This window comes from Triticum urartu, chromosome 5A (assembly GCF_056163025.1).
Source record: "Triticum urartu cultivar PI428250 chromosome 5A, HENAU_Tu73, whole genome shotgun sequence".
Taxonomy (NCBI): Eukaryota; Viridiplantae; Streptophyta; class Magnoliopsida; order Poales; family Poaceae; genus Triticum; species Triticum urartu.
This window is the reverse complement of record NC_141877.1, coordinates 122819467-122842014: the sequence shown is the minus strand read 5'-3', so window position 1 is coordinate 122842014 and position 22548 is coordinate 122819467. Positions and strand designations below refer to the sequence as shown.

The 22548-nt window shown below is 44.0% G+C and overlaps 1 pseudogene; it reads right to left on the bottom strand.

The window, feature by feature from the left end:
* Window positions 1-1282: 1282 nt before the first annotated feature.
* LOC147970533 (uncharacterized) overlaps window positions 1283-22548 on the bottom strand; it is a 32174-nt pseudogene continuing 10908 nt past the window's right edge.

Here is a 22548-nt window from a genome sequence, read left to right as displayed (position 1 = left end):
TTTGGTACGGCTAGAACGCACACCATTGACACATACATCTCTAAATATGTACGTCACTTGTACCTAGGGGCTTCTCAGACAGAAGTTCTTGTCATTCCTTGAGAATTAAGCTCCTCACATATGAGTTTTTCCATATGTACCTTTTCTTTGCCACTATATGCATCGATATGACTTAAGTTTTGGCCAAGCTGGGTTGCCTGGCTCCTGTGCTTATGCCCTACGTTCCCGTTAGTTCGGCTAGGGCATAAATTGAGCACCTCTGCGATTGTTACTGTCGGGTCATCCGGATGTGTACCTCAGACTGGGTGAAGCCGAAAGCTAGCGTTCTTAAGGGAATATTCGGTCGGTGAATTAAAGATGTTTTCTAAACTCACTCCATTGTGCACCCCCAGAAGTTATACAAACTGTGGTGCTCGCATCACAATTCGGACATGTACATTAAATGCATTCACACCCAGGGAAAGGAACCCTTAACGGAACTATTCTCTCTGGAAGATGTTTCTTATGATATCAATGTAATATAACATAGCTAGCCAGATACAACTTGTCTGTTCAAGCAAGTATGACCCCTACGCCTAGTTTTCCAGGCATACCCCGGCCTATTTGGCTGCGACGGTATGCGGAAACACTCCACACCTTCGGGTCCGGAGGTTGAAGCGAAAAGGTCTACCATGACAAATGATATACAATTCAGCTAGAGTTCCACATAAGGAGGAAAGTACACAATCATTTGGACTCGAACACTTCCTCCTCTACACCTTCCAACAGGCAGTCTAACTTACAATCCTGTTGGGAATATTTGGCGGCCACCTCTACTTGGTCATATACTAAACTAACGGGAATTTCTTCCCCATTTAACCCTAACGGTCCAAGCCAGGCTATGTGATTTGGATCCAGCTTGGTATATCGCGTTTTCACCATGGCCCAGGCCTCTCGCACGCCCTCTGGCAGGCCGATATCTTCCATAGTCGGATACGCCGCCGTGCTCCCTTGAACAGCTCTAGAAGCTCCTCCATACTTCCTGGATGGGAGGTGGATGGCCATAAGGCCTTGGCCATGCTCCGCATGGCCAGCCGGGCATGCTCGTGGACTTGCGACAGTCTTTGTAGCAGATCACTCGATGATCCGGACACCTCCTCTTCAGGACAGCCTGTCAATATACCTGCAAACATGACTATATCAGTCCCATTTATCTCTAAACTACTTTAAAAATAGTTCGGACACATACTGAATATGCCGCCCGCAGCTTCTTGTTTTCCTTCACGGAATCAGCTAGCTGGGCTCAAACATCTTTCAATTCTTCACCCAATGTAGTGTTGGAATCCTGTAGCTTGTTTTTCTTGTCTCTGACGCGGGTCAGCACATGCTCGCCTGTGACGTGTTGCCTTTTTGCCTCTTTTTCTCCCTCTTGGGCGATCTTCAACTTCTCTTCAAGTTGATCGGACGACCCTATTATGCGATCAGTAGCAGAATTAGCACAATTGGTATACAATTATTGTTCCTCGGTGGAGGGGAACATTACCAGAAGACGACTTCTTAACGTTTTCCAGTTCGGCAGTAGTAGCATTTAGCTGCGCCCGGCACTCCTCCAGCTGCTGGGCTAGGAAGAAATTCTTCTCTGTAAGGACCTGGTCATACAACGGTCCTTAAATCAGTTGTGCCAACTACTTTCAGTCTCGGGGGCTACGAGCATATGGTTATCCTTTTGTGACAAAGAAAACTTACCTACACATCTGTCAGATATTGCTTCGTGGCTCTTCTAAGCCCATCTCGAACAGCTTGGACGTATGCGTCGCCCGAGCTAAAGGCATTAAAAGCCTCCTCCGAGTACTTGGGGTCTCGCAAGACAGCCCCGCAGCGCCAATGGTTCATGGCACTCTCTACCTCCGAGTTGGTGACGGACATATTTTCCGAACCCTCGGTCGAAGGACAGTCCGGCGCTGTTCCTGCACCGGCCCCAGTCTCCCCGATTGGATCTAAATCCCGGTTGTTGGGAACACTACCGACCGGGTCCCCGGACACAGTTCGGCGAACCCTCTTCCTGCAACCAAACAAACACACGAGTCACAGTCGTATGCGGCCGCCAAAACGCATGTTTATCCGTACCTCCTCGACCAAGGCCTGGCTGTGTATTCACCCGCCTTCGTCTTCGAAGGCTTGCCCGGTGCGGGAGCCGATCTCTTCGAAATCGCCGAACGTCTCCCTTGTGAAGCACGATATAGTGCAGTGGGTGAGGCAGAATAAGAGCACTCTTTTAGAGAGGGTGTTTCTTAATTGTTTACATGTGAAGCAGGAAGAAGGCCAGGGTAGTCGGCGGTGATGGCCACTTCTGTGCCGTCATAGCTTGTCTGGTAAAATAGTCCCTTCGCAAGTGCCACGAATATATCCGGATCCTCTTCAAACCCAGGATCTAGCTCCCGGTTGTGGATCTCCAGCTATGGGGCAGGACTATGAAGTCCTTCGGTGACCTTCCGCCAGTGATGTCATAACAAACAAACTTGAAATTTATCAAAAGTAATCCGGAAGTGGAATGAGTGGAGTAGAGGGGTTGAGGGTTACCCAACTGGGAGGATCATACATAGAATACCCATCTCTGCGCTTAATGCGAAGAAATTCCTCTTCCTCCCCTTTAAACAGCTCGGCCAATATTTTGGCAAGAGCGGCGGGGGTATCCGGACCCTTCCGGCCATAGCAGGAGGCGTCATCCTCTCCATTATAGTCCCACATGGGCAGCCCTCTGTATTGTAGTGGCTGAACCCCATGCACTATGGAGATCGACATTACCTCGATTATTGTGAGTCCGGACTGAGCGAGCATCTTTATCTTTCTCATAAGCTAGCGAACTTCTGCGTTGTCATCCTCTTCAAGACTTCGGGGACGCCAACTGTGGCGTTTCTTCAGTGGAATGCTCGCAAATTCAGGAAGACCCTTTCGAACTGGGTCAGGAAGTGCGACGTCCTCGATATAGAACCATTTGGAAGGCCATTCTTTGGGTCCCTTCCTTGGTGTGCCGGACAGATATTCGGTATCGATAATACGCCATACTTTGGCTCCGCCCACTTCAAATATTGACCTCTCATGATTTCACGGGAAAAGACAGAACAACTTCCTCCATAGCTCGAAATGAGCCTCAATACCCAGGAATAATTCGCATAAAGCGACATAACCCGTGATGTGCAGAATGGAGGCAGGGGTGAAGTTGTGCAGCTGGAGGCCATAGTATTCCAGAAGCCCTCGGAGGAACGGATGAATGGGAAATACAACACCCCTTAGCAGGTAGGGGACGAAACATACTCGCTCTCCCCCGGATGGGTTGGGAAAGTCCTCTACCTGAATCTCACCGTTGAAGGAATGTAGCCCCGCTCGAACAGGAACTAGATCTGCGCGGGGGGGGGGGGGGGGGGGAAGAAATCCCTGTGTCTGCAACTTCGTCAATTGACTGTGAGACACTGAACACCTCTCCCACTCGCCTTTCTCTAGGCCGGAATGGATGGAGGAGCTGGGGGCGCTAGCCATGCTGGAATGGTTTCTCCTAAGCAGTTTCCACGGAATTTCCTCTGCGTGGAGCCGAATGGATCTAGGATCCAATCTCTCTAATAGGCGCGCTTCCTTGCATGGATGAGGTGTTATCTGCAAAAATACCCTGACCTTCCGCCTTCGCTTGACACGTGGAGGGCGAAGTTATTTAACGCGCAGAGGTCGAGGAGAGCGGCATTGAACCGATGGCCGAATACATCACTTGGAGGAACCCGCCTTGCAATGCCGAAGACAATTTGTGTGCCGAACACCTCGCTATTGAAGACTGGTTCGGGGGCTACTGAGGGAGTCCTGGACTAAGGGGTCCTCGGGCATCCGGCCTGTTATCCATGGGCCAGACTGATGGGCTGTGAAGACATGAAGGCTGAAGACTGTACCTGTGTCCAGATTGGACTCTCCTTGGCGTGGAAGGCAAGCTGGGCGACTGACTATGAAGATTCCTTCTTATGTAACCGACTCTATGTAAACCCTAGATCCCCTTGGTGTCTATATAAACCGGAGGGGTTAGTCCGGAAAGGATATACTCATTACCATAGTCATACATGCTAGGCTTCTAGGGTCTAGCCATTACGATCTCGTGGTAGATCAACTCTTGTAACACTCATATTCATCAAGATCAATCAAGCAGGACGTAGGGTATTACCTCCATAGAGAGGGCCCGAACCTGGGTAAACATCATGTCCCCCGTCTGCTGTTACCATCGATCCTAGACGCATAGTTCGAGACCCCCTACCCGAGATCCGCTGGTTTTGACACCGACAGTGTGCACGAGCACACTCCCGCTCGACGTGTATGCACAGAGGGATTCGACATTGGCAGGCGGTTTCTCAGTTGCCCCTTAGAGGTTAGTGCTACTAATGGCGCACCAGTTTTGCCTACTAATGGCGCATCACTGGTGCGCCATTAGTAGCATGCCACTAGTAATTTTTACTAATGGTGCACCACTGGTGTGCCATTAGTATCTGGTATACTAATGGCGCACCATCCAGTGCACCATTAGTATATAACACCATGCGCCATTAGTGTGCCTCCCAGGGGCCATATTTAACCATGTGCTTTGGCACACTAATGGCGCACTGCGGATAGATGCACCATTAGTCTACTTGGCATACTAATGGCGCACTCTGTCTTGATGCGCCATTAGTATCCTTTGGCATACTAATGGCGCACTCTGTCTTGATGCGCCATTAGTATCCTTTGGCATACTAATGGCGCACCTTGTGGTGATGCGCCATTAGTATGAATATTTGTTTTTTTACTTTTCAGATTTTTGCACAGGTTACAAAATATATTATTTGACAGAATATAGATAGTAGCACACATCAACAGCAGATTCATCGAATACAATAGAAGATTAGTCTCCGAATACAATTCATCATATTAGTCTCCGAATTCAAAAGACCAAACAAAGATAAAACATTACAAGTCTCGAGACCACGAGTATCGAGTTTGTCTTCACATTACAAGTCGATATCAATCATCTAAACTACCATCACATAGAAGAGAGCTGCGGTCATCACGATGAGCATCATCGCGATCAAACTGGTCTTCATCCGGTTCCTCCAACGCTCCCTCCTCTCTCCCGCTAGATAGCGGGCATATCTAGATTCGGCCTCCGCCCTAGTGGTGTACCCTTTGTAACTGTTACCGCTGAAATGGTGAACCTGTCTCCGACACTCCTCCCAGTCGTCGTAGACTCTGGGAACCTTACCCTTGTACACGACATACGACGGCATCTCTATGCACAAGCCAAACAACAGACAATACATACATAAGCAATATATAAGTATGCAACAAAAATATCGGAAGAGAAAAGCAAGACATTAATAGCACGATTTATGGTCCTACTAATAAATAGCATCGATTACATCTAAGTTGAACGACTGTCCAAACCAAAGAGACATACAATTCATTAAAGTTTAATTACAGCATGAGCCAATCAATGTTTTAGAACTACACATCACTACTTTTGACTTGACTCATGGATAGGAGCATGGATGAAGCCGCCGTCTGTCGTGATGGTCATGAAATCGCGGGCGTTGTCAGCCTGCATTTGTAGCATTCCTTCTATCGCAATGTTGGACGATTGATATCTGAGGAAGAACTGCCCCGAGGTATGAAGGACATCTTGATGGATGATGTTCGCAAACTCCGACTGGATGCGAAAGAATTCTTGTCTGATGTCCGCGTCCTGGATTGCCGACAAGCTCGCGGCCCAATCTTTGAGATTATTTGGTAGCAGAAGGTGATGATGGTCCCTTACGATCGCCCGCATGTGATGGAGGGCATAGTAGGCATCCTTATGACCGCCAGGCGGCTGCTTGACGCAGCAGAACATCGCATTGTGGGTGAACACGTGCTTGCCGTACTTACGAACTGCCCTGATGAAGGTGCCTCCAGATTTGGCGTAGCCAGGGAGAACATCATCAAGAACTTTCTTGATATTTGTGTAGTCTATCTTGGAGTTATGGTTCTGAAAGCACAAGTGCTCCCTAGGTGGTTTTGATAATTGATGACAACATATCTCTTGTTGGACTAACATTTCGATCTAGCATGTTTCAGATAAGTTCAACAATGGAGTGGCATGGACTAAAGGTTGTGGGAACTCCTTCAAGATGCTAAGGACAAAGGATTGGCTAAAGCTTCAAGCTCGAGACTCTTCATTTTATATTTTAGTGATCCAAGATCACATTGAGTCTTTAGGAAAAGCCAATACTATCAAGGAGGGATGAGGTGTTGCTTAATGAGCCTCTTGCTTCATGTGCATAATGATATGCTCCAAAATCCTCAACTACTTTCCCATATCCACATATGACCTAAACCCTAAGCCAAACTTGGTCCTACCGATTCATCCTATCCGGCGCCACCGAGTTTCACTTGTCATAAGCCACTGCCAAACCCTAATCAGTTCGGTCTCACCGATGGGATCTCGGTCTCACCGAGATGGGCTTGCAAACTCTCTGTTACCCATTGCAATATTCTCGGTCCCACCGAGATATGCAATCGGTCCCACCGAGTTTGCTTGACCAAATCTCAGTTTCACTTATTACCCAAATCGGTCCCACCGAGTTTGATTAATCGGTCAAACCGAGTTTTGGATTTACCCTAACCCTAGCACATCGGTCCCACCGAGTTGATCCAGTCGGTCCCACCGAAATCACTAACGGTCACTAGGTTTACATTTTCGGTACGACCGAGTTTATTGATTCGGTCCCACCGAGATTGGAAAACTGTGTAACGGTTGGATTTTGTGTGGAGGCTATATATACCCCTCCACCTCCTTCTCATTCGATGAGAGAGCTATCAGAACGCACACACCATTCCAACTCATATGTTCTGAGAGAGAACCACCTAGTCATGTGTTGAGACCAAGATATTCCATTCCTACCATATGAATCTTGATCTCTAGCCTTCCCAAGTTGCTTTCCACTCAAACCTTCTTTCCACCAAATCCAAATCCTATGAGAGAGAGTTGAGTGTTGGGGAGACTATCATTTGAAGCACAAGATCAAGGAGTTCATTACCTACACACCATTTGTTACTTCTTGGAGAGTGGTGTCTCCTAGATTGGCTAGGTGTCACTTGGGAGCCTCCGACAAGATTGTGGAGTTGAACCAAGGAGTTTGTAAGGGCAAGGAGATCGCCTACTTCGTGAAGATATACCGCTAGTAAGGCAAGTCCTGTGTGGGCGATGACCATGGTGGGATAGACAAGGTTGCTTCTTTGTGGACCCTTTGTGGGTGGTTGCTTCTTCGTGGACCCTTCGTGGGTGGAGCCCTGTGTGGACTCGCGCAACCGTTACCCTTGGGTGGAGCCCTGTGTGGACTCGCGCAACCGTTACCCTTCGTGGGTTGAAGTCTCCATCAACGTGGATGTAGGATAGCACCACCTATCCGAACCACGGGAAAAACATCCGTGTCTCCAATTGCGTTTGAATTCTCCAAACCCTTCTCTTTACATTCTTGCAAGTTGCATGCTTTACATTCCGCTGCTCATATACTCTTTGCATGCTTGCTTGATATGTATTGTGTGTGTTGAAATTGTGCCTAAACTCCGCTTAAACCGAAAAATCTTAAAAATTGCAACTTTAGCACTAAGTGTCTAATCACCCCCCTCTAGACACATCTACTTCTAGATCCTACAAGTGGTATCAGAGCTTTGGTCTCCATTGCCTTGGTTTAATCACCATTGGAGGAAGATGGATGTGTCTACATTAGGGAGTCTTAGACATAGAGTGCCTATTCTTGAGGGAGAGTATTTTCATGAGTGGAAAAATGAGATGCTTGTAATCTTCAATCAATATCATTTGAACAAGTATATTGCTAGCCCTTGTGCACCCCATATTGATCCCTTGCATCCTACCCTAGATGAAGATATTGACATGATTCGCAATCTTAGAACTATTGAGCTCATGATTAGAGGATTGCCCAAAAATTTGATTGCTAGTTTGCCTACTCACAATTGTGCCTATACCATATGGAAATTTCTTGAGGAACGATTTCCCAATTATTCCTTGAAAACTTTGGATGAAATTCTCCATAAATCTATTGCCTTGAGTAAGATGAACTCTAGTGATCCTAGTTTTGGTAAATGTCTTTTTGAACTTGCCAATCTTAAGCATGCTAAAGGAGATGTTGGAATCATTAATGATATCATACTCAAAGCTATAAGAATTCATAAAAGTGACCACTTTGATGATCATTTATCTGATGAATTACCCTCTCTAGGAAATGATGAATCACAAGATCATGATGAACATGAATATTATGATGATGATGATAGTGAATTCGATCTTGATGATGCAATGAGACATTTTGGTCTTATGGCAAATCTTCGGGGATATGAATCAGGAGGAAAGGAATGGGTTCTTGATAGTGGATGTACTGATCATATGACCGGAGATGAAGAGATGTTTCATGAGCTTGCTGAAAATGACGGCCCTCAAAAATATGTCACCTTTGGTGATAATTCAAAGGGTAAAGTGGTTGGCCTTGGTAAGGTGGCCATCTCACATGATAGTTCCATTCAACATGTCATGCTCGTTGAATCTCTTGGCTACAACTTACTTTCAGTATCTAGACTTGCTGATTTCGGTTTGAATGTCCTATTTACTGAGGTAGATTGCCAAGTATTTCGTCGAGACAATCATAAAATGGTCTTTACGGGTATGCGTAGAGGTGATCTTTACATTGTCGATTTCTCTAAAAAGGCACAACCTAAAACTTGCTTTGTTGCTAAATCCTCAAAAGGTTGGTTGTGGCATAGACGACTAGGTCACGTTGTCATGAGAAACCTTGAGAAGCTTATTAAAGGAAATCATATCCTTGGAGTCAACGATGTCATATTTGATAAGGATAGACTTTGCAGTGCTTGTCAAGCAGGTAACCAGGTTGGAGGAAGACATCCCGTGAAGAACATCATGACCACAAGGAGGCCACTCGAGCTACTTCACATGGATCTTTTTGGTCCCAACGCCTACAAGAGTCTCGGTGGAAATTCTTTTGGTCTAGTTATGGTTGATGACTTTTCAAGATTTACATGGGTGTTCTTTCTTAATGACAAGTCGCAGGTCCAGAAGATCTTCAGAAACTTCGCTAGGAAAGCCCAAAATCAGTTTGATGTGAAGATCAAGAAGGTTCGAAGTGACAACGGAACGGAGTTCAAGAACGCAAATGTGGACACCTTTCTTGACGAAGAAGGGATTTCACACGAGTTCTCGGCTACGTACACACCTCAACAAAATGGAGTTGTTGAGAGGAAGAACCGGACGCTCATCAAAATGGCAAGAACGATGCTTGATGAATACAAGACGCCAAAGCACTTTTGGGCAGAAGCGATTGAGACAGCTTGTCACGCAACAAATCGCTTATATCTTCACAAGCTACTCGGCAAGACGGCATACGAGCTCCTCACCGGTAACAAGCCTCAAGTTGGATACTTTCGAGTATTCGGCTCAAAATGCTACATTCTTGATAAGCATCATCGTTCAAAGTTTGCTCCTAAATCTCATGAAGGTTTTCTACTTGGTTATGGCTCAAACTCTCACACTTACCGTGTCTACAACAATTTCACCCGAAAGGTTGAAGAGACGGTAGATGTGAAGTTTGATGAATCTAATGGCTCGCAAGTAGAGCAATTGCCAATTGATGTAGGAGATAAAGACCCTTCAGAAGCAATTCAAGACTTGTCCATTGGCAAAATTCGTCCAACGGAGGTGAAGGAGAGTACTTCATCCATCCAAGTGGAAGCTTCTACTTCACGACAAGGTGAACCAAGAATAGACACGGAAGCATCCACAAGTGGGACACATCAAGATGAAGAAAACGAGGAAATACGTCAAGACGAACATCAACAACCTCCTTCTCCACCACGACAAGAGAATGACGACGTCAATAATGAAGAAGGCCAAGAAGAAGAACAAGATGAAGAAGATGCTCAACGAAGACCCAAGCAAAAGCTCTCACGAGTTCGAGCAAGAATTGCCAAAGATCATCCCGTCGAGCAAATCCTCAATGATATACAAACCGGGAGAATCACTCGCTCAAAAACTTGTTTAGCTAACTTTTGTGAAAACTGTTCATTCATCTCTAGCATTGAACCTATGAAGGTTGAAGAAGCATTGGAAGATCCAGATTGGATAAACGCTATGCATGAAGAGCTACATAATTTTGAGAGAAACCAAGTTTGGACATTGGTCGAGAAGCCCGACAACAACCACAACATCATTGGTACCAAATGGGTGTTTCGTAACAAGCAAGATGAAGATGGACAAGTGGTTCGCAACAAAGCACGTCTCGTCGCCCAAGGTTACACACAAGTCGAAGGTATGGACTATGGTGAGACATATGCTCCCGTTGCTAGACTTGAGTCCATTCGCATCTTACTTGCCTATGCTAATCACCATAACATCACCTTGTACCAAATGGACATTAAGAGTGCTTTTCTAAATGGTGAAATAGAGGAGGAAGTTTATGTCAAACAACCTCCCGGCTTTATCAATCCTAAGAAACCAAATCATGTTTACAAACTTCACAAAGCTCTTTATGGTCTTAAACAAGCTCCTAGAGCATGGTATAAATGCTTGACCAAGTTCCTTACTACAAGTGGTTTTGAAATTGGTAAAATTGATTCTACTCTTTTTACAAAAAGGGTTAATGGAGAACTATTCGTATGCCAAATTTATGTTGATGATATCATATTTGGTTCAACTAACCCTCTCTTTAGTGAAAAGTTTGGAAAGCTAATGTCAGAGAAGTTTGAGATGTCTATGATGAGTGAACTCAAATTCTTTCTCGGGTTGCAAATCAAGCAAACTAAGGAAGGTACATTTGTCTCTCAAACAAAGTACACCAAGGACTTATTCAAGAAGTTCAATATGCAAGAATGCAAAGGTATGTCTACACCTATGCCTACTAGTGGACATAATGATTTGACCAAAGATGGTGAACCGGTTGATCAAAAGGTTTATCGCTCTATGATTGGTTCATTGTTATACCTATGTGCTTCACGTCCCGATATTATGCTAAGTGTGTGCATGTGTGCACGATATCAAGCTGCTCCTAAAGATTGTCATCTTAAGGCTGTGAAAAGGATAGTGAGATATTTAATCCATACACCAAATTTTGGCATTTGGTATCCTAAGAGGTCTTCTTTTGATCTTGTTGGCTATTCTGACTCGGATTATGCCGGAGACAAGGTTGATAGAAAGTCCACTTTGGGTACTTGTCAATTTCTTGGTAGATCTCTTGTGTCTTGGTCTTCCAAGAAACAAAACTCAGTATCCTTATCCACCGCCGAAGCGGAATACATTGCCGCTGGTTCATGTTGTGCTCAATTACTTTGGATGACCCAAACTCTTAAAGATTACGGGATTTATGTGAAATATGTTCCACTGCTTTGTGACAATGAAAGTGCTATCAAAATTGGTCATAATCCTGTACAACATTCTCGAACTAAGCATATTGAAGTTCGTCATCATTTCATTCGAGATCATGTTGCTAAGGGTGACATCAATCTTAAGCATGTTTGCACTAATAAGCAATTAGCGGATATATTCACTAAATCACTTGATGAGAAAGCATTTTGCAGGTTGAGAGGAGAATTGAACATCATTGATGCTTCGAACTTGGAGTAGAAACTCCACTGGATACATGCAAGACATGAGCTTATGACTAATCCATGATATATCTCTTATGATAACTATCCTATGTCTTGGATATATTTGCACCTTTCATGTTGTCTAACCCATGTAGGTGCTTGGTTGAATCTAATTCCATGAGATTGCGACTCACTCATATCTTGAGCAATCTCTACATCACCAAGACTCTACACAATAGTGGTTGAAGACAAGGAAGCACAAAACCATTCAAACATATCCTTTGACGAACTCTATATTAAGCTTCATGATTGTCATTTTTTGATGCACAAGTGTTTTTCCTTGCAAGAACTAACCCATGTAGGTAGATGAACTCAAACTCCAAATGGTGCTCCCAACTCTCGATGAGCTACATCAACCTTGAGCACCCACACAAGTTCAACTACATGAGCAAGAACCACATCACCACCCAAGGTATGTTATTCCATCTTAGAGAAGCTTTACTCCAAGACATGAGTCAAAGCAACTCAATATGATGTGAATACATCAAGATGCTTAAACGAAAAATGGTAAGTCCATTTTGAGCCTAAACGATGAGTATGCCCTATGATCAAGTGTTCTCACTTGACTCCTAAGTCAATATACTCTAACATAGGTGACTATGTCACCGCCCAATTCTAGATGAAGTTCTCTTGTGTTCTTTTCTGAGTTATTGCATTTGTCCCTTGCATATTTGTCTCTTTCTTTTTCAAAAAAAAAACTTCATCTAGAAACTTTCACTCTTTTCTCTTTGTTTTTGTTCTGCATATTTCTGCATCAAATTCCTTGCAAATCTTTCAGCTAATTCATTGCAAATCTTTGTGAGATCTTACTTGACTAGTGAGCTGCGGTGACAAGTGTTTCTCTCTGTGATGAACTTGGTTTCACCGAATAGCTATTCTCGGTCCAACCGAATCCCTTTGGTACTACCGAAACATGCCACTCGGTGCCACCGATTTCGCAACAGGAAAAACAGTTTGCCACATATTCTATATTTCTTCTGACCCAGCTCCACTCAATGAATCTTATCCTCTACAAGCATCACAGTTTTATTCACTGTTTTGTACTGAATCTCAAGGACCAAACCTATTCGACGGATTCCAGGAAAAACCTTCTTGGAAATTGATGTCAAAGGGGGAGAGAGAGAGATCACATCACATCAAAGCTTATCATCAGAGAGAGAGATCACATCAAAAGCTTATCACCTACAAAGGAGAAAGTACTAAGGGGGAGAGAATACTCAAGGATCCCAGATGATTGATGTTCAAGACGAGAGATGCCACATGTCTTTTTGGGGGAAAGACATGTTCATATGAACTCATTTAAATTTAGTTCTATTCATATTTTTCAGCTCTGATTTTCTGTTTCCTATCTTCTCCCAATATCCCATGTCAGATTCAGGGGGAGCAAGACACCTAAGGAAAAGAAATCAGTCAAATTCATTGCATATCTTTATTCTTGGGGACATGTTGAATTCTATGTGGTACCTTGTACTCACTCTCTACATGTCATCCCAGTCTTGGTATTCCTGTGGTTTCTTTTGTTTGCTCTGGCTAGTGGATATACCTGTGTTATCTAACCTTGTTTGTGCAGGTTCATTCCATCCTAAGCCAACTCAAGACCACAAGGTAAGTATATGCATCAAAATCATGAGTATGAGGAGTTCTTGCTTATGTACATACTGTTTACAAGAAGGAATCATGAGCATGAAGGTATTTTCCTTGATAATCTTTGCTCTGATGCATATGGCCAAGATGCATGTAACACTTTGCCTACTCTTTCATGGTTATGCTCTCACATGCCTCTCTATTTCACATTTACATGAGTGCATACATGAAGGGGAAGCCTATGCTTGTTACATGTCCTTCCAAAGCTTTACTTGCTGTTCTTTATATCTTTATCCAAAGCTTTGATGTATGTTGCAATCAATTACCAAAAAGGGGGAGATTGAAAGCACAAGTGCTCCCTAGGTGGTTTTGATAATTGATGACAACATATCTCTTGTTGGACTAACATTTCGATCTAGCATGTTTCAGATAAGTTCAACAATGGAGTGGCATGGACTAAAGGTTGTGGGAACTCCTTCAAGATGCTAAGGACAAAGGATTGGCTAAAGCTTCAAGCTCGAGACTCTTCATTTTATATTTTAGTGATCCAAGATCACATTGAGTCTTTAGGAAAAGCCAATACTATCAAGGAGGGATGAGGTGTTGCTTAATGAGCCTCTTGCTTCATGTGCTTAATGATATGCTCCAAAATCCTCAACTACTTTCCCATATCCACATATGACCTAAACCCTAAGCCAAACTCGGTCCTACCGATTCTTCCTATCCGGCGCCACCGAGTTTCACTTGTCATAAGCCACTGCCAAACCCTAATCAGTTCGGTCTCACCGATGGGATCTCGGTCTCACCGAGATGGGCTTGCAAACTCTCTGTTACCCATTGCAATATTCTCGGTCCCACCGAGATATGCAATCGGTCCCACCGAGTTTGCTTGACCAAATCTCAGTTTCACTTATTACCCAAATCGGTCCCACCGAGTTTGAGTAATCGGTCAAACCGAGTTTTGGATTTACCCTAACCCTAGCACATCGGTCCCACCGAGTTGATCCAGTCGGTCCCACCGAAATCACTAACGGTCACTAGGTTTACATTTTCGGTACGACCGAGTTTATTGATTCGGTCCCACCGAGATTGGAAAACTGTGTAACGGTTGGATTTTGTGTGGAGGCTATATATACCCCTCCACCTCCTTCTCATTCGATGAGAGAGCTATCAGAACTCACACACCATTCCAACTCATATGTTCTGAGAGAGAACCACCTACTCATGTGTTGAGACCAAGATATTTCATTCCTACCATATGAATCTTGATCTCTAGCCTTCCCAAGTTGCTTTCCACTCAAACCTTCTTTCCACCAAATCCAAATCCTATGAGAGAGAGTTGAGTGTTGGGGAGACTATCATTTGAAGCACAAGAGCAAGGAGTTCATTACCTACACACCATTTGTTACTTCTTGGAGAGTGGTGTCTCCTAGATTGGCTAGGTGTCACTTGGGAGCCTCCGACAAGATTGTGGAGTTGAACCAAGGAGTTTGTAAGGGCAAGGAGATCGCCTACTTCGTGAAGATCTACCGCTAGTAAGGCAAGTCCTGTGTGGGCGATGGCCATGGTGGGATAGACAAGGTTGCTTCTTCGTGGACCCTTTGTGGGTGGTTGCTTCTTCGTGGACCCTTCGTGGGTGGAGCCCTGTGTGGACTCGCGCAACCGTTACCCTTGGGTGGAGCCCTGTGTGGACTCGCGCAACCGTTACCCTTCGTGGGTAGAAGTCTCCATCAACGTGGATGTAGGATAGCACCACGTATCCGAACCACGGGAAAAACATCCGTGTCTCCAATTGCGTTTGAATTCTCCAAACCCTTCTCTTTACATTCTTGCAAGTTGCATGCTTTACATTCCGCTGCTCATATACTCTTTGCATGCTTTCTTGATATGTATTGTGTGTGTTGAAATTGTGCCTAAACTCCACTTAAATCGAAAAATCTTAAAAATTGCAACTTTAGCACTAAGTGTCTAATCACCCCCTCTAGACACATCTACTTCTAGATCCTACAGGTTCGGGTTGAAATACGTGGCCATGGAATATTTCGGGCTTAAGAGGATGAGTGTGCAATGTGTGTCACTGCACAGAACACGGAATGTTAGAAAAAAAAGAACGATCGAAATCTAAGAAATCATATGTTACGGGGTGGTTAAGGGATGACTTACTCGGGAAAGTAAGGCACAAGGAAGTTATCCTTATCTGGGTTTGCCAGAATGACGTCTTCGAGGTGTGAATGTTGGGGAACATAGTAATTTCAAAAAATTTCCTACGCACACACAAGATCATGGTGATGGATAGCAACGAGAGGGGAGAGTGATATCTACGTACCCTTGTAGATCGACAGCGGAAGCATTAGCACAACGCGGTTGATGTAGTCGTACGTCTTCACGGCCGACCGATCAAGCACCAAAACTACGGCACCTCCGAGTTCTAGCACACGTTCAGCTCGATGACGATCCCCAGACTCCGATCCAGCAAAGTGTCGGGGAAGAGTTCCGTCAGCACGACGGCGTGGTGACGATCTTGATGTTCTACCGTCGCAGAGGTTCGCCTAAGCACCGCTACAATATTATTGAGGATTATGGTGGAAGGGGGCACCGCACACGGCTAAGAATATGATCACATGGAACAACTTGTGTGTCTAGGGGTGCCCCCTGCCTCCATATATAAAGGAACAAGGGGGATGTGCGGCCGGCCAGGAGGAGGGCGCGCCAGGAGGAGTCCTACTCCCACCGGGAGTAGGATTCCCCCCTTTCCTAGTTGGAATAGGATTCGGGAAGGGGGAAGAGGAGAGAGAGAAGGAAGGGGGGGGGCGCTGCCCCCCTCTCCTTGTCCTATTCGGACTAGGGGGGAGGGGCACGCGGCCCAGCCCTGGCCACCTCTCCTCTCTTCCACTAAAGCCCACTAAGGCCCATATACTACTCCGGTAACATCCCGATTTCACCCAGAACACTTCCGATATCCAAATATAGGCTTCCAATATATCAATCTTTATGTCTCGACCATTTAGAGACTCCTCGTCATGTCCGTGATCACATTCGGGACTCCGAACAAACTTTGGTACATCAAAATGCATAAACTCATAATATAACTGTCATCGAAACCTTAAGCGTGCGGACCCTACGGGTTCGAGAACAATGCAGACATGACTGAGACACATCTCCGGTCAATAACCAATAGCGGGACCTGGATGCCCATATTGGCTCCTACATATTCTACGAAGATCTTTATCGGTCAGACCGCATAACAACATACGTTGTTCCCTTTGTCATCGGTATGTTACTTGCCCGAGATTCGATCGTCGGTATCCAATACCTAGTTCAATCTCGTTACTGGCAAGTCTCTTTACTCGTTCCGTAATACATCATCTCGCAACCAACTCATTGGTTGCAATGCTTGCAAGGCTTATGTGATGTGCATTACCGAGAGGGCCCAGAGATACCTTTCCGACAATCGGAGTGACAAATCCTAATCTCGAAATATGCCAACCCAACATGTACCTTTGGAGACACCTGTAATGCTCCTTTATAATCACCCAGTTACGTTGTGACGTTTGGTAGCACCCAAAGTGTTCCTCCGGCAAACGGGAGTTGCATAATCTCATAGTCATAGGAACATGTATAAGTCATGAAGAAAGCAATAGCAACATACTAAACAATCGGGTGCTAAGCTAATGGAATGGGTCACGTCAATCAGATCATTCAACTAATGATGTGATCTCGTTAATCAAATGACAACTCTTTTGTTCATGGTTAGGAAACATAACCATCTTTGATTAACGAGCTAGTCTAGTAGAGGCATACTAGTGACACTCTGTTTGTCTATGTATTCACACATGTATTATGTTTCCAGTTAGTACAACTCTAGCATGAATAATAAACATTTATCATGATATAAGGAAATAAATAATAACTTTATTATTGCCTCTAGGGCATATTTCCTTCAGTCTCCCAATTGCACTAGAGTCAATAATCAAGATTACACAGTAATGATTCTAACACCCATGGAGCCTTGGTGCTGATCATGTTTTGCTCGTGGAAGAGGCTTAGTCAACGGGTCTGCAACATTCAGATCCGTATGTATCTTGCAAATCTCCATGTCTCCCACCTGGACTAGATCCCGGATGGAATTGAAGCGTCTCTTGATGTGTTTGGTTCTCTTGTGAAATCTGGATTCCTTTGCCAAGGCAATTGCACCAGTATTGTCACAAAAGATTTTCATTGGACCCGATGCACTAGGTATGACACCTAGATCGGATATGAACTCCTTCATCCAGACTCCTTCGTTTTCTGCTTCCGAAGTAGCTATGTACTCCGCTTCACATGTAGATCCCGCTACGACGCTTTGTTTAGAACTGCACCAACTGACAGCTCCACCATTTAACGTAAACACGTATCCGGTTTGCGATTTAGAATCGTCCGGATCAGTGTCAAAGCTTGCATCAACGTAACCGTTTACGATGAGCTCTTTGTCACCTCCATATACGAGAAACATATCCTTAGTCCTTTTCAGGTATTTCAGGATGTTCTTGACCGCCGTCCAGTGATCCACTCCTGGATTACTTTGGTACCTCCCTGCTAAACTTATAGCAAGGCACACATCAGGTCTGGTACACAGCATTGCATACATGATAGAGCCTATGGCTGAAGCATAGGGAACATCTTTCATATTCTCTCTATCTTCTGCAGTGGTCGCGCATTGAGTCTTACTCAACTTCACACCTTGTAACACAGGCAAGAACCCTTTCTTTGCTTGATCCATTTTGAATTTCTTCAAAACTTTGTCAAGGTATGTGCTTTGTGAAAGTCCAATTAAGCGTCTTGATCTATCTCTATAGATCTTAATGCCTAATATGTAAGCAGCTTCACCGAGGTCTTTCATTGAAAAACTCTTATTCAAGTATCCCTTTATGCTATCCAGAAATTCTATATCATTTCCAATCAGTAATATGTCATCCACATATAATATCAGAAATGCTACAGAGCTCCCACTCACTTTCTTGTAAATACAGGCTTCTCCAAAAGTCTGTATAAAACCAAATGCTTTGATCACACTATCAAAGCGTTTATTCCAACTCCGAGAGGCTTGCACCAGTCCATAAATGGATCGCTGGAGCTTGCACACTTTGTTAGCTCCCTTTGGATCGACAAAACCTTCTGGTTGCATCATATACAACTCTTCTTCCAGAAATCCATTCAGGAATGCAGTTTTGACATCCATCTGCCAAATTTCATAATCATAAAATGCGGCAATTGCTAACATGATTCAGACAGACTTAAGCATCGCTACGGGTGAGAAGGTCTCATCGTAGTCAATCCCTTGAACTTGCCGAAAACCTTTTGCGACAAGTCGAGCTTTGTAGACAGTAATATTACCGTCAGCGTCAGTCTTCTTCTTCAAGATCCATTCATTCTCAATTGCTTGCCGATCAACGGGCAAGTCAACCAAAGTCCATACTTTGTTCTCATACATGGATCCCATCTCAGATTTCATGGCTTCAAGCCATTTTGCGGAATCTGGGCTCACCATCGCTTCTTCATAGTTCGTAGGTTCATCATGATCTAGTAGCATGACTTCCAGAACAGGATTACCGTACCACTCTGGTGCGGATCTTACTCTGGTTGATCTACGAGGTTCAGTAGTATCTTGTTCTGAAGTTTCATGATCATTATCATTAGCTTCCTCACTAATTGGTGTAGGTGTCACGGAAACAGGTTTCTGTGATGTACTACTTTCCAATAAGGGAGCAGGTACTGTTACCTCGTCAAGTTATACTTTCCTCCCACTCACTTCTTTCTAGAGAAACTCCTCCAGAAAGTTTCCGAATTTAGCAACAAAAGTCTTGCCTTCGGATCTGTGATAGAAGGTGTATCCAATAGTTTCCTTTGGATATCCTATGAAGACACATTTCTCCGATTTGGGTTCGAGATTATCAGGTTGAAGCTTTTTCACATAAGCATCGCAGCCCCAAACTTTCAGAAATGACAACTTTGGTTTCTTGCCAAACCACAGTTCATAAGGCGTTGTCTCAACGGATTTTGATGGTGCCCTATTTAACATGAATGCGGCCGTCTCTAGAGCATATCCCCAAAATTATAGCGGTAAATCAGTAAGAGACATCATAGATCGCACCATATCTAGTAAAGTACGATTACGACGTTCGGACACACCATTACGCTGTGGTGTTCCGGGTGGCATGAGTTGCGAAACTATTCCACATTGTTTCAAATGTACACCAAACTCGTAACTCAAATATTCTCCTCCACGATCAGATCGTAGGAATTTTATTTTCTTGTTACGATGATTTTCAACTTCACTATGAAATTCTTTGAACTTTTCAAACGTTTCAAACTTATGTTTCATTAAGTAGATATACCCATATCTGCTTAAGTCATCTGTGAAGGTGAGAAAATAACGATATCCGTCACGAGCCTCAACATTCATCGGACCACATACATCTGTATGTATGATTTCCAACAAATCTGTTGCTCTCTCCATAGTACCGGAGAACGGTGTTTTTGTCACCTTACCCATAAGGCACGGTTCGCAAGTACCAAGTGATTCATAATCAAGTGGTTCCAAAAGCCCATCAGTATGGAGTTTCTTCATGCGCTTTATACCGATATGACCCAAACAACAGTGCCACAAATAAGTTGCACTATCATTATCAACTCTGCATCTTTTGGCTTCAACACTATGAATATGTGTGTCACTACTATCGAGATTTAATAAGAATAGACCACTCTTCAAGGGTGCATGACCATAAAAGATTTTACTCATGTAAATAGAACAACCATTATTCTCTGATTTAAATGAATAACCGTCTCGCATCAAACAAGATCCAGATATAATGTTCATGCTTAACGCTGGCACCAAATAACAATTATTTAGGTCTAATACTAATCCCGAAGGTAGATGTAGAGGTAGCGGGCCGACTGCCATCACATCGACTTTGGAACCATTTCCCACGCGCATTGTCACCTCGTCCTTAGCCAATCTTCGCTTAATCCGTAGTCCCTGTTTCGAGTTGCAAATATTAGCAACAGAACCAGTATGAAATACCCAGGTGCTACTGCGAGCATTAGTAAGGTACACATCAATAACATGTATATCACATATACCTTTGTTCACCTTGCCATCCTTCTTATCCGCCAAATACTTGGGGTAATTCCGCTTCCAGTGACCAGTCTGCTTGCAGTAGAAGCACTCAGTTTCAGGCTTAGGTCCAGGTTTGGGTTTCTTCTCTTGAGTAGCAACTTGCTTGCTGTTCCTTTTGAAGTTCCCCTTCTTCTTTCCTTTGCCCTTTTTCTTGAAACTAGTGGTCTTGTTGACCATCAACACTTGATGCTCCTTTTTGATTTCTACCTCTGCAGCTTTCAGCATTGCGAAGAGCTCGGGAATAGTCTTATTCATCCCTTGCATATTATAGTTCATCACGAAGCTCTTGTAGCTTGGTGGTAGTGATTGGAGAATTCGGTCAATGACGCAATCATCTGGAAGATTAACTCCCAATTGAATCAAGTGATTATTATACCCAGACATTTTGCGTATATGCTCACTGACAGAACTGTTCTCCTCCATCTTACAGCTATAGAACTTATTGGAGACTTCATATCTCTCAATCTGGGCATTTGCTTGAAATATTAACTTCAACTCCTGGAACATCTCATATGCTCCATGACGTTCAAAACGTCGTTGAAGTCCTGATTCTAAGCCGTAAAGCATGGCACACTGAACTATCGAGTAGTCATCAGCTTTTCTCTGCCAGACGTTCTTAACATCTGGTGTTGCTCCAGCAGCAGGCCTGGCACCCAGCGGTGCTTCCAGGACATAATTCTTCTGTGCAGCAATGAGGATAATCCTCAAGTTATGGACCCAGTCTGTGTAATTGCTACCATCATCTTTCAACTTTGCTTTCTCAAGGAATGCATTAAAATTCAACGGAACAACAGCATGGGCCATCTATCTACAATCATACATAAACAAGCAAGATACTATCAGGTACTAAGTTCATGATAAATTTAGGTTCAATTAATCATATTACTTAAGAACTCCCACTTAGATAGACATCCCTCTAATCTTCTAAGTGATTACGTGATCCAAATCAACTAAACCATGTCCGATCATCACGTGAGATGGAGTAGTTTCATTGGTGAACATCGCTATGTTGATCATATCTACTATATGATTCACGCTCGACCTTTCGGTCTCCGTGTTCCGAGGCCATATCTGTATATGCTTGGCTCGTCAAGTATAACCTGAGTATTCCGCGTGTGCAACTGTTTTGCACCCGTTGTATTTGAACGTAGAGCCTATCACACCCGATCATCACGTGGTGTCTCAGCACGAAGAACTTTCGCAACGGTGCATACTCAGGGAGAACACTTCTTGATAATTAGTGAGAGATCATCTTATAATGCTACCGTCAATCAAAGCAAGATAAGATGCATAAAAGATAAACATCACATGCAATCAATATAAGTGATATGATATGGCCATCATCATCTTGTGCTTGTGATCTCCATCTTCGAAGCACCGTCGTGATCACCATCGTCACCGGCGTGACACCTTGATCTCCATTGTAGCATCGTTGTCGTCTCGCCAATATTATGCTTCCACGACTATCGCTAGCGCTTAGTGATAAAGTAAAGCATTACAGTGCGATTGCATTGCATACAATAAAGCGACAACCATATGGCTCCTGCCAGTTGCCGATAACTCGGTTACAAAACATGATCATCTCATACAATAAAATTTAGCATCATGTCTTGACCATATCACATCACAACATGCCCTGCAAAAACAAGTTAGACATCCTCTACTTTGTTGTTGCAAGTTTTACGTGGCTGCTACGGGCTTAAGCAAGAACCAATATTACCTACACATCAAAACCACAACGATAGTTTGTCAAGTTGGTGCTGTTTTAACCTTCGCAAGGACCGGGCGTAGCCACACTCGGTTCAACTAAAGTTGGAGAAACTGTCACCCGCTAGCCACCTATGTGCAAAGCATGTCGGGAGAACCGGTCTCGTGTAAGCGTACGCGTAATGTCGGTCCGGGCCGCTTCGTCCAACAATACCTCTGAACCAAAGTATGACATGCTAGTAAGTAGTATGACTTATATCGCCCACAACTCACTTGTGTTCTACTCGTGCATATAACATCAACACATAAAACCTAGGCTCGGATGCCACTGTTGGGGAACGTAGTAATTTCAAAAAATTTCCTACGCACATGCAAGATCATGGTGATGCATAGCAATGAGAGGGAAG